Source organism: Syngnathus acus, chromosome 16, assembly GCF_901709675.1.
Source record: "Syngnathus acus chromosome 16, fSynAcu1.2, whole genome shotgun sequence".
NCBI lineage: Eukaryota > Metazoa > Chordata > Actinopteri > Syngnathiformes > Syngnathidae > Syngnathus > Syngnathus acus.
In genome coordinates, this window is record NC_051101.1 from 7,304,855 (window position 1) to 7,319,320 (window position 14,466).

Consider the following 14,466-nt stretch of genomic DNA (forward strand, 5'->3'; position numbering starts at 1 on the left):
GAACATGGATTTATTGAAGGTGGTGGTGACAGAAGCATGGAAAGTTGTTCCAGAGGAAACGTGTGGGTTGAGAGGTTTGAAGCGAGGCTGTATGGTCGGGTACTGGAGCTCGTCAACGAGGGTACTGGAGATAGGAAAAAACAAGCTCACAAAGTACTTTGCAGATCTTAGGCAAGCACAGCTTTTTCCGTATGGTAGACACAGATCAACCTATGGTAGACGTTGGAAAGGAATTACTGAAGGTCCTTAAGAGTAGGCCCGTCAGTAACTACTTGAATCTTGACAAGATCAAGTTTGAGCTATTCTACACATGCATATTCACAAAATGTGTCTTCTGCATTTGACCTGTTACAAGAGTCAGACTGGACAAGTTCAGGGTATCAGCGTCTTGCTCAAGGACACCACTGCCGTGAGTCCAGAGGATTTTGAGTGTACATTACTGCGTCCACACTTTGTGAACCTGATGTTTTTTTGCCAACATTCTTCTGCCGGTCAAGGACTTGATCAAGGGTTGCTCCCGATGGCAACTACTTCAACAATTTGGCCACTGTTACCAGGAAACCGACTAATGAAGAATTCGCTCTTCTCCAGTTTGAATAGGTGATTTTTGAAGAGCCTCTGCAGCAACAGTCACATGATTTCTGTGCAAGAAAAAAAAGCAAGATGTCACCAAGGTAGGTCAAGGCAAAGCGGTTGACCATATGCATGTCATGTCATGAATGAGTGGAGCAGAGCAACCAAATGCAGCTTGGACCATGGTTTTTTGAAGGAAAGCGAAGTCGGCAAACAAACACACAGACGAGACAAAGACTCACAGACAGCAGACAGTTAATCAGAAGTCCACTCGGACACGAAACAGACTCTGACCGTGAGCCTCCACACAAGATCGGTGGTAAACTGGACAAGAACACACGGCACAGACACGGATGGGCGTCAACATTAGACACCCACGGCAAGAGACACACGGGCAGGGTTTAAATACATCAGATAACAAGAGAGAGCAGGTGACAGACATCACAATAGCGAAGGGGTGTGGCTGAGGGAACTTGCCGCCCATGTCATTCACAAGAGCCTAAAAGACAACTGGTCGTTGGTGAGACCAAATGGCATTACCAGGTACTCCAAATGTCCTAGTGGAGTTTTAAATAGCACCTTCCATTTATCTCCAGCATTGATGTGGATGAAGTGATTGAGTTTGGAAAAGGCATGGGCATGACTCAGGGACTCAAAATAGGAATTGATGAGTTTTTCACCCATATCATTATGGGGTCTACAATGAATGCAGTGGCACAAGGACTTACCTTTGTTTCCCCCAACAAAGAACTTGGCACCAAGAAGGGATGAAGAGGGATGGATAAATCCGATGCTAGGTATGTATTGCCTCACTTAATTGAGTCGCAGGGTGTAAAGGTGACGGGTTAGGAGAGGAGTTCCAAGGATGTAGTTAATGGCTTAATCATAAGGGTGGTTGGGGAAGGGGGGCGGGGGGCTCCTTGATGAACATGGTGGGAATGTTTTGGTAATCAGGAGGAACTAAAAAAAAAAACATATGGAGGAGTGGGAGGTAGGGCTACTGAAGCTTGGACTAGCAGAAAATGAGAATGGCAATGAAGGCTCCAACTTGGACGCCATGGTTTTGGATCATCAATCGATGTATGGATTTTGTGTCTTGGGCCAAGGAAGCCAAAGAATATTTGGAGAAGAGGCTGAAGGTTCTGATATTGAAATGACCTAGATGAATGAGAATACAGTGGAGGAGTGCTATTTGTGGGAAATAAAGACCAGGCTGGCTTGTGAATAGTAAAAATTTGCATATAATTGATGTCCATAGGAATGCATTGAGAGAGAAATATTTAACCCCCCAAACTTCTTCAAAAAAGCTCTGATAGACCTCCAATATACAAACAAGTGATTAACTTGGAAATTAAACGTACTTTAATATTATATATATCATATTTTAATAAGCTACACATTATGAATTTTGACTTGCAATCTCTGCATTGCTTAAAGAATAGCATTTATTTCCAAATTGCACGAGAAAACATTAAAAGAATATACACTATTTTTTTTTTTGGTGAAGTCTACAGACTCAAAGTCAACAGCAACACTCCAATCTAGCAGACCCCAAAGCAGTGTTAAGTGTTGCAAAGTATTTCCGGAGCATGCCAGACAGATTATGAGGCCAGTAGCGAGTAAGCATAAATTTAGTGGTTGAAAAGGCGTTGAAGTCGACTGCTCGTGATGGCTGTGAGCTATAAACCATGACCGACCATTTGTCACTTATAATCAAAGGAATTTTAATTTGTGAACATTTATATCACATGAGCGATTAATCTTGTGAGGCAGTTTGATTTATATGTGCCTTGATTTTTTAAAATTTTTATTGCACTTTTCTCAAGTCTTTGCAGTGAGGCGCTACCCTCCCCCTTGCCAACTCTGTCGGGGAGTAATTTCCATACATCCTGCACTTCATTTATACAGCTGGCAATTTGCCGGGGCAATCCAACTAAATTGCAGTGAGCATATGGAGCAGTTGTGAGATTGGAGATCTAATAGTGAACACGCATAAGGCACAAACGCATGTGATTGCACATGAGGGTCTTTGTGAATATGAGCCTACCATTTGATCAACAGTCAGATCAAGTAACGCAGTTCTCATAGTGTTGATGAGGTGCTTATTAAGACTGATGTTGTTACCAAAGTGTAAAAGATAATCACACTTGGACAGACACATTTTACTTCAATTGGTTGCTGCAGTGAACAAACAAGACGAATCAAACTTTGTTGTTGTTACTACCAACTTGGTAAAAAAAATCAATTTCTCCTTTCTCGTGGTCTACGTGAAGACCTTAAGATTCACATCACCCTCCATATGACTTCACAACAAGAATGAAACTTTAAAATGAAATTCCCATCATGGATTCTTTGTTTGTTTTGCTGGTGTTGCAATCATATTTATCGTTCTCAGGAGAATTGTCATAATATAAGTGGATGAGAAATCAGTGAGGAAATAAAGTTGTATATAAACACAAGGGAAAACCAAAACATTATATGCCTCCAGGCTCTCTCCCAGGGTTCTCGTCCCTTGACTTATTCAGTCGCCGTGACACCGTGTAGCACAGAATCTCATAGAATGTGAAACAAAATATGCAAAGAAAGTCTTTTTATTTACTACAGTATTGACAAAGGACAGAACACATTTTTCTTCCTTTAACAAAATGTTGTATGAGATGAGTCATGACGATTTGAGCATTGTAAGCTTCTGGACGACCTAATGAAATGATCAGAAGTCAACCAACCTTTGTCAACTGAAGTTTTACAAATATGGGGTAATTGTACCCGCTGAAAAAAGATTATAACAACTATAATGTACTCAACTTAGTTTCATTTATAGGGCACTGTAGAATAAGTGCAGGTGAAACAAAATAAGTACAAATTGAGCATAAAATATAAGATAACTGGGCTTAACATCTTTTTAAAAACAGCATAAAATACTATTTACTATTATTATCAAGAAATGGATACAGTCAAGCAGGTTAACCTCTGATGAGTGTAACAAAATTCCCTTTGTAGCCACATTGTGGTTCATGCTGATGGTCTGTACTGAAATGGAAAACTCCATGCACCGAGACAAGCATGATCAACATCTGAGTCACAGGTAATTATAGTTCTTACAATTACACCTTTAAAACAGTTTTATTAGATGATGTTTTATCTGCACGCCATGTCACAGGCGGCTTTGAATTTCAGACGATTATCCCTGTGAGTAATATTTAAAAATCGGAAATTGGTCATTTTTGTGTTTTACTTCCACTATCAGTTGTGATAAACATTTCAACATGTTCTCAGACAGGAGTCTGACAACTTTTATTATGCCACTATGGTATGTGTTTTATTTACATATGGTGACTTTTTGTATGCTACATTTATAAAGATAAGAAGTTAAACAGATTATAAATCTGCCTGTCACCGTTGGGCCCAAAGCAGTTTAGGAGGAATTTTCAACTGATGATTTTGACTGAGTCTATGTTGCCTGTCAATTGTATAATTATCGTAGTCTCAACAGACAACTTCTTCTGCTGCCTTTTCTAAAGTTTGATTCTTCAGTTTTATAAACTACACACATTTTTTCACGATACAGAACCAAGTAGCCAAATATACAGATGCAAATTCCTTCATTATTATCCCCCCAAAAATGACATTTTAATTGAAAATGAGGCTGAAGGCTGCAACAATTGTAAATGCTTAGTTGCTAAGCAGTGACACTCATTCACTATGTAGCAATTCAATTTTAAGATTTTGGCTTTCCTCCAATGGTAAATTTTAATGAAATCTAAACACTTGCTTAATTGACGGTGTCGCTACAAGTAGTTTTAGTCTGCCGTAAAAGACACACAATTACAGTTACAAAGGAGCTATGAGAATAAATAATCAATTCTGCTATGTTGTGCTTGCAGTGGGGGAAATCACAAAATGTGGTAATCACTATTCAGACTGATTTGGAGAGATGGGGATGGTAGCAGTCTCTATTCAGAGAGATCTTTGATGTAGTTTTGGACAGTTAACTGTTGTGCCAAAAGACAAAAAAAAAAGCAGAGGAACTTTTTGTAAATGGTTATCTCCCTATTTATGCGATCAATCATAAAAATACAAAAGCAAACTGTTTGCCCTTTTATATTAAGCAATAAATTAATGCGGCATGTCTTTGTTGCTCAACATATTAATATATTGCAGTTTGTTTTCCAAAGTTTGGATCGTCTGCCGCGATCCGGTTCCATGCTCAAAAGCATCAACAGCGGACGCGCTCATAACGACGTGGTTTTCTGACACATGGATTCAATTAAACGCAACACAGACGAACACAGAAAGGCAGCTGGGAAAGTTTACGTCTGTTTGATGGTCAATCCAACTGATTCTTATATTGTTCTCCCATAAATCTGCTCTGAATGTGTGGATATGTTCAAGGTTAAAATGAACTTGGCAATGAACTAAAACCACATCCTACTCATCTCATCCTGCCTGAGAACACACACATTTGCCAGATCTGTTAACAACCCAATTAGGCGTAAATACAGGTTATGGCGGAGGAAATGACAGGGGAAACATACATATGTGTGTGGCTATATGTACACTGAGGTTTTCGTAAGGACCAGTTTGAGTTCTATGATGAGAAAATGTTATAACATAATTCCAAATTTGTCAGTGTGTTCCTGTGTACCGTATTTTCCGGACTATAAGGCGCACCTAACAACCTAAAATTTTCTCAAAAGCCGACAGTGCGCCTTATAGTCCGGTGCGCCTTATATATGGACCAAATTCCTAAATTTAAACTGGCCTGAAGCATTGTGTCATGAAATCAATCATAAGTGGCCCGCTGAAGACTATGAATCATGAATCAAAAAGACTATGGATCATTATTTTGTGATTATAAAGTAATTTGTTGCGTCTGAAGTTGAAATAAAATGGAGAATGATTTGATTTGGATTAAAAATCTGACATGATGCATTAATGGTGCGCCTTATAGTCCGGTGCACCTTATATAAGGACAAAGTTTGAAAATGGGCCATTCATTGAAGGTGCGCCTTATAGTCCGGTGCGCCTTATAATCCGGAAAATAAGGTATATGTAGGCCTGGTGGCAATAATTTGCTCTGTTCTCAATTCTCTCAATTGACTCATAGATGAACTGTTTTTCTTCCCTCTTAAAGGGTAGTCATAGAGGGCTAAAAATGAATTCAAGCAAAAAATTGTTGTGTTGAGTATGACAACACAAAGAGAGCCCGATTACTTTGAAAAGAGTCCAGTTTGTCCTTCAGCACATGAGGATGGCTGGGCTTTAAGTTGTTTTTAGGGCAAAGCTTGGCAGGAAGCAGATGGAGCTGGGAGCCAAACACACACTGAGCCTAATGTCAACAGCAAACAAACCTGCAAGATACCTCTGCTCTCAAATTTCTTCTTGACATGATTGCTTTTTCTGACATCGTCCTTTATTCAGTCCTCTGGAGTAGGAAGAGTGATTCTGGGATTAGACACCAGGAGGCAAGCTGTGTGACAGAGAAAAGTGAAACATCTTAAGTTGGTTTATTTTTTCAATTTTCTCTCTTCCCTTCTTGGTGTGCTGCACAGCAAGTGAAAGTCAATAGAGTGGAGGAGTTTCATTTGAAGATCTGCTGAGTACTTTTTTGTATTTGGGTAATACATAGATTGGTAACATATGTTAAAGTTTTGTACTGAATCAATTGTCTGTTCAGCTCACAATTTAGAAATAATCACAGACAATGTTACATAACAGTGTTATGTACCATCGACACCGACTGTGAATATGGCGTGACATCTGGATCTTAAAAAGAAAAACAAAAGTATATCAAAGAAACAAAGAAACAAAAGAAAAACTATAAAAGCTTTTTTTATATATTTTTTTCAGGTCATGACTGCACCAATAATAATCTGGTATCATGCATGCGGGAAGTAATAATTTAATGAGAAATAATTCAGTTTAGGTAGTGTCTCAGGAACTTGGCTATGTGAAGGATGACTAGCAATGAGGTTGTGAATTTAATTGTGACTAAACGAAATGCGATGATGTTGAAAATAAACATTTGACTTCGGTTTTGCACTTTATTCTATTCTATTTTGTACCATATTCTATTGTAACCCCCAGTCCCAGGGATGGAACGGTCACCCATTTTTTGGAAAGTTAAGAAAAAGTGTGGACTGATGACCAGATGTGATTTTTTTAATCTTCTTCCAGCCAATGAAAAAGGTACTATTCAATCTAGTTGACGATGATCATCAGGAGAGTTATGAAAATATTTAATGAAGTTCGAAAAGTTGATGAAAAAATAATCTTTGACAGTTGGAACTCCAAAAATGACCACCCATCTTTCTTGCAAATGGGAGAAACACCTTTACTGTACAAGTACCGTTTAATTGTACTTATGACTTAATTTTCAACGATGAGAGTTGTAAATTTGAGAAGAACTTAGGACAGATTTTAGACTGCAAGATAACTGTAAATAGTGTAAATCAAACTTCTCCCTGGGAGATTTTTTTCCTCTAAAAAACTGCTTTTGACGAATGGAAAATTGTTTACGTAAGACAGCCGTGGCCTTGTTACGCTGCTGTTGTGTAAGTCTTGATTAGAAAAGAAAATAAAAAGGCTGTGTTCCAAATACTTTTATGACCTTTGACCAGTTATCCCACCCTGTCCCTCATCTGTGACACCCAGCAGTGGCCTTATGAAATACTCAAGACTCTCCAGAGCACTTGGCGAAGGCCAGAGTGAGGTCAAGAACATGGCTTCAACAAGTGTAATGTGTTTTGGGGCGTCTAATTAAATTTCTATTGGAGGCCAGTACAAGCACAAAGGCTTACATAAACACAAGTAGATGAACCGTTAATGGCATAATTGTATTATCATGAATTAACATAGAGGACATTTTTAATTGGCTCAAGTCACAATTATGCAACTTTCTCGAGTTCACTGACAAGGGTCACTTCAAAATAACAAGGTGTGAATATTAGGTTGGTTTTAAAGATGACATTATTACTTGATGTACATTCAGATGGCTAAAGATTCTTCTCCAAGATCATTTGGTGAACTAAGTGTTCCATGACTAAATGAGTTATCTTAGAGAGGGGAAACATTCATTAAAAAGGTCATGACAATCTTGTGTTTCGACACACTAACTTACTGCATGGTACAACCACACAGCTTTGATTCAAACACTCAACAACTTATAACAAGTGTAACGCAACTCAAGTCAAAAAGTAATGACTGCTTTAATGACTACACACTGTGCTGGACATTCCATTCTTTTATTACCTCAGCCAAGCACAACAGTTCAAAGGTGAATTGATCGATGGATATAGATATATATCTTAAATTGAAGTAAATCACATTTTTTTTTGGCATTCCTTGATTATGTTTGTGTGAAAGATACATTTTTTTCTGTGTTTTATTTTGGGGAGTATTTTCTACTGGAACTGTGAGCTTCCCCAACCCTACGCACCTGCCTGGTGCCTTAGGTCAGCAGACCACACACTTCTGAAGGTCCCTCTGGAATGACCTCCCCGTAAATGTTAGGCAAGCCGGGTTTGTGTTAAAGAGCTTTATCAAAATAGTTGAATTGAGGTAAGGTCTACCAGAAGAAGATGGTCGGCGCTTCATCTCATAAAGTTGTTACCATTGAATCTGCCAAAATTATACGAAGGATAAATACAACACACCCTTTATAATCTTACCGGGCCTATAATATATATTCATTAGCATATCATACCCAGCGTATCATTTAAGAGCATAATTACATCTCCCTCTTCTTCTCTCTTGCTTCTCTTGACACGCACACACAAAATTGTACATTCGCATTCAGACATTCATTTCCTGAAGACTAGCCCTAAACCTATTGCAAGTCTTTGGTCAAAAATCCAATGATTTACATCATGGGGCTTTGCTTTCCGACCCCCAAAGGAGAAGAGCGGATCCAAAAAATCTGCCTCTGTTAGCAGATTTACATCCCCACAACAAGAGCGCACACACATAATAACATCTGCTAAAACCACACCGTCAGGATAGAAGCAACATGTTGGCCACATATGCAATGCAAACTCCCTCTTCTTCTCACATGTCCACCTGTTATTTTTTACATATTTCTTTGTATTTACTGAAGATAAATCGTGCAAGAGTATATTTCAGGAATGGCTTATTCCGCAAAACTACTTTATTCTTGTGACAAGTCCTAAACTGGCAAACCAAATTGGATTCAAACATGTAACTCATGTAAGTCCACCACCTCTGGATCTTGTTCTTTAAAAAGACAGAATTTGCTTAAAAAAACAAATCAATTCCAGAAAAACAAATATTTAATCTGGTGTAGAAGAGGGCAGTTTTATTTGTGCGCGTGTGTGGCCTTTGTGGAAGTAAACAAAACCCATGTGCACATCTTTAACACCTTGCAAGACAGTGCAGGGGAAGACACAAGTGCCCTTTTCACCCGGCCACCCTGGGCATTTCACAACAACACCTCATACAATGGATTTAGGCCTAGAGGTCAAGGGTCAATCAGGGTCATGTTCTCAATAATCAGCTACTGCCTCTCCAGCTCTCAACAACACTCAACAAGCTCTGATTTGAATTTGGAGAGAAAGGCAGGAAAGGGCGCCATGGGTGTCTATGCATGTGTTTGTGCCTGAGTTTGGGCTAACAAGATCCCGATGAATGGAAAAACAATAAAAGATGAACGTGAGGACACTGAGGGAGTGGGGGATTAGCAGAAGGCGAGGTGACATGGGTCATTGCTCTATGATCACAAGACCAGTCGCTCATCAATCCATCAACCAATCAATGCATCCGTCACTAAAGACGCAATTAAACATTCAGCAGTCAATCAATGGACAATTAATCATTTATGTAAATGCTACGTTTCAGACATCAAAATGTTAAGGAATACATGTCGAAGATAAGAGTGGTGAACAAGTTGTCCAGGGTATAAAAAAGCACCCAGACACAGCTAACAACAAACAGCATGTTTTTGACTGCTTTCTGAAAAAAAAAGGCGGGATCCCAAGATACTCACTTTTCTCTAGCTGCTACAAAGTGTTTCAATCAAATCAAAAGTACAGAAAAAAATGAATGTAGTAAACATGTCCTGTCCATCCATGTACTGTTGTGATATTTAATAAGTCATGAGGGAAATTTAAAATCTGGAGTCAATGGTTTGCCTGCGTTGTGATGAGGTGTGTCTCACAGCAAAATGTGTTATTGTGCATGTTCCTAACTATTGCCGTTCAACATGTTTTATTGTTATTCCTTTACTTACGCACGTTTGTGAGTCCTTGTGCGGGGTTCAGCTGCAGTGTGCTCCCAAAAGAAAAAGGCCACCCTGCTTCTTTAACAAGGGAGGATCTGGGTGGACCTTCTTGTTCAGGAATTAGGTTGTTCCAGAGAAGTCTCCAGGGTTGTGTCACATCCCTGTTCAGCTCTTATCATCTGCAGGATTCATCATAGTAACAAAAACTCTGCCCCATTTCTTTTCTGTTATGTAACCAGTGCAAGTCAGCTGTGAACATAAATCTGGATGACAGCAGTATACTGCTAGCTCCCTCCATCTGTAGAACTCATCGTAGATAGATGATTTCCCTTAGTTTTATTTGATTAGCAATGTAAAGTCACAAGTTCAAATTTGAGTCAGTTTATGCCTTTCTGTGAGAAGTTCACAAGGTAGCACACATGATGATGTATATTCATAGGAGAGGTTGAAGGTCATATTAGGTCTTGGTGGGTAAAATGTCTCCTTGCTGCTAATCCGGGTCACTAATATGTGAGTTTCCGTTTTTGGAAGGGGAGATGAGAACGCTGACAGACTCCATGTTCAAACAAGGGGGGACATTTCATTTACTTTCTATCTACTACTGAGTCCCCATACAGAAGTGTATTATCTATGAATACATGAGAAACACACGTTAACTGTATCAGCTAGCTGGAGGTTGTCTATAATATAAGGCTTTCTCATTTACTACATTTTATAGAAATCTGTCCCAATGTATGTACCGTAAATTTCGGGCTATAAGCCGCACCAGACTATAAGCCGCACCAGCTAAAATTCGTGATTTTTTTAGTTTTATGCTTATATAAACCGCACCGGACTATAAGCCACACGTGCGCATGAGTTATTTACAAAGAAAGATAGTACACAGAAAGCCTTTTGAAAGTTTGAATCACATTAACATTTCGTTGCATGTAAAGTCGCCACATGATCGCGTAAGGTTTTTAATGTTTAATTCCCATTTGTAAGAGAATATACACAAAGATGATTGTCAGGAAAGAGATGACTATTTAGGGACGCATAACTTTTATTAACATAACAGCACAACAGAGGTCCACAGCCTTTTTATGAGTGTATAAGTGTATTAGTCATGAGGAAAAATCACGGAAAAAAACCTATATAAGCCGCACCGGACTATAAGCCGCAGGGTTCAAAATTTGAGAAAAGAGTAGCAGCTTATAGTGCGAAATTTACGGTATATACATACTGTGGTCAGTAATGGCATTTTTTTATCCACTAACAGAGAGTGGGACATCAGAGGCCCTCTCCCTGTTGCACAACCTCCAAGACACTGCGTCAAAGGGTCTTGCCACATTGCCTTTTGCTTTCCGTTTTAGAAAACCCACAGATGCATGTACACACTTCGCTGTCCATGAATGCACAGAACATCTTCATCAAGTTAGACTGACGTAGGAAGAGGAAGGCGGAAAGAACTGAGTCACAGCTTTTCGAGGATTCACTTTTTCTAGCAAGCAGCTGTAACCCCTCAGTAGATCGACCAGCTGACAAGACAGGAAACCACATCGGCCTACTCAATGTCTCATCACAGGCCAAGAGTTGAGCAGAGGTGAAATCTTATGGTGTGTAATATAGATTATGGGAAGTATTTCTTTATATAATTAAAATTTAAAGTGCCAAAAATATTCAATTAGTAGCTTTTAAATATGAGAACCTCTGCTGGTAATTCATTAATGACTATCCGGAACAATTTGCTCATACATGGAATCAAGAAAACACTGAACAAACTATGGAATGACTCAGTAACAGATTATAATCATTTTTATTGTGAAACAGATACAAATAATAGTGTCATAGCAACATGGACACTTGACAAAAATCACTATGTACAGCTCCTGCACATTCTGGGTTTTTTGGCTTCCGCAACATTTTAATGGGAGAATGGAGACATATTCCTTGCTTTTTACAAATCAACACTAAGTCAAACCATGCTGGCAGTGTTGGATGTGATTATTTTTCTGGCCCCAGTTCACATCTAATTCCCATTCAGACATCAAACATGGGTTGAAATTAAACAAAGTTTTCACACCATCGTCGGATTCCCAAATTGAATAAATGCCATGGCTTGATTATACCCACATTTCAAATAAAGCCCCATCACATTCAGCTTTGTGAACAGGATAGGATTTCATTTAATCAATGCGCAAAACTCAAATCCACATTTACCATTATTGCTCAGCGGCCTGGAGCAACACACGATTCATTTATTCTGCAGAATAGTTCTGTGGGTGTGTGCCCCCGAGCAGAAGCTTTTGAGGATAGATGTCCTGGTTGATGATATTATTTATTTGCTTGAAATGTCAGGTCAGAATGCAGGTTATATCAGATTTTAAGGTCAGTTTACTAAATAAATGACAAATCTGACTCGTACAGTACCAGCCATAAACTTCTAAAACTTTTAATTGGGCTCTTTGTGATGATTTGGGAAATGTGGGGCGGACCACTTCAAATAACCAGCTAAACAAATGTCATACATGTCTTGGCGAGCTTAGAATTTTGTTAGTTTAGCTTTGGTTTCTTACCATCCTTCTGATGAAAGGCATACAATGTTAGTGTTATTGCTTAAACACACGCACACACACACACGCACATACACACGGGCTCATGCGGACACATGCATACACAGCGGATGCATGCAATAACCTCTTGCTGCTTCCTTAGCAGGGCCCATTAAATCCTCAGGTGTGAAAACATTTCCCATCCTGATTCGGAGACTTTTGGCAGCAGCTGTCCCAATGGACACGGAAGGTGGATCAGCCGGAATAGCCCCCTTCCAACCCTCTAACCTTGTTGCAGATGGTCAGGCTATTGCTCCATCAAGGTTCCCTAGATTAAACTAACACAAGCCTGCAGACAGGATGAGTGATTTTTATTTTATTTTTTTAAAACAGGTATATTGAATATTTGTGAAAGGCTAACATTTTCCTCAAATAAATAAATTACTCAGAATACAGTATACTAATTTACTATTAGCGTCAGAGGGAATGCATAAATAAATAAATAAATAAATCAGGATCTTGTAAGTTTGGGAAGTTGTCATTCAGTGTCAGTGCTTGCTGACTCATCTGCTGCGGATAACGTTCAATAATGATTGATTAAATCGAGGCCGTGAGGTGACACATTTAAGAACGTGAATGTCATGAAGCAAGTGTCTGAACAGAGGACAACCTAAATAGTAGGTGAGAGAGAGAGCAGTGCAGTGCATTGATTATATCAGGACAATTAATAACTATATCCACTGTTGTTTGTCCAGTATTAACAGTTTTCTTCTAGTTGAGGGAAGAGACTTTTAAAACGGTTAGTGAGCTGGGGGGGTAGCTCCAAGAAAACGGCATCCATCCATAATTACATAAAAAATAAGAAAATAAAATCCTACTCTAGTTCAACCCTGGTTGTGAGTGATACCGTTCAGGGCATTAGCCTGTGGTAAATTTAGCGGCACTGTATTCTTAAGGTGTCAGCAATCCACAAAGTACAAAAGAATCTAATCTTTACACTCTAAACATTGACATACCAAGCCCAGGCCTAGATATTTCTTTTTCCACTTCCACTCCAAAAATAAATAAATAACCATTCACTATAATTGCTCAACCTTTCCATTTGAGTTAATGGCAAACTCTTTGCTGAAAAAAAAAATTCAATACTTTGATGAGTTAAAGCTCAACTTTGGTAATGCTGGACATGGTGTGACATGAATATACTTTACTGTTTGCAATCTTCAAGGTTCAAGAGGGTCCACTTTCATGGCAATGCACAAGTGCACTTCTCAACAGTGTTGTTTTGTTTGCTGCTTCCTGTGTGTGTAAATTTGAATCTGGCATAAGAATGCATTTATAAAAAAAATGGACACAGAATGACCAAGTAGGGTTCAAGTAGCTTTTAAGCCTTCAACTTCACTTTTTGTCCTCTCTTCATTTAAATCACTCAAAACTTGGGCAAGGTTCAAGATCGCCCAGTCCCTTGAACACCAATTTTTCCAATCTCACTGTGATGCATATACAATGTGTATTTCTTGTTGACATCATGTGCAATACAACCAACAAAGTGGCTAATACACACTTTTAAATGCAGACTTAATCCTTCAATGAGTAATTATGCTCAGATTTACACAGCTCAGATTTATAGTGTCTAATTGTCAGACCCAAACTTGAATCGCAAGCGATAGAAACATCACATTAATGTCTGTCAGACATCAAGTGGGGACTAAGATTTTTTAGTGTAAACAGAAATTTCCTTGGAAGCCTTTCAGCTTGTCAAATGAGCGTACGCATGAACAGGCACGCACTTATGCACACCCCACATTCCCACGTGACCATGCAGACACTCAATGACGCACCATTTTTGTTGGCAGTGAGTCACATGTTTTCCCTCTTCCCTAAACGTAAACGAGTCATAAAAAGACTTGTCGTGGAGTTGCCCCATGCGGCTTGACTACGTGCGTAGCAAAAGCATGTTTTAAGATGACCAACCTCACGTAGAAGCTCCTGTCTGACTCTCACTTTTTCTTTTTTTCTTTTACCTGTTTGGACTGGATTACACATATTCGAAAGTGACAAACCATAATGCAGCAGCTGGGTCACATATATTTTGATGTAGGGGAGGATTTCTTCTCATATTAACAGCTC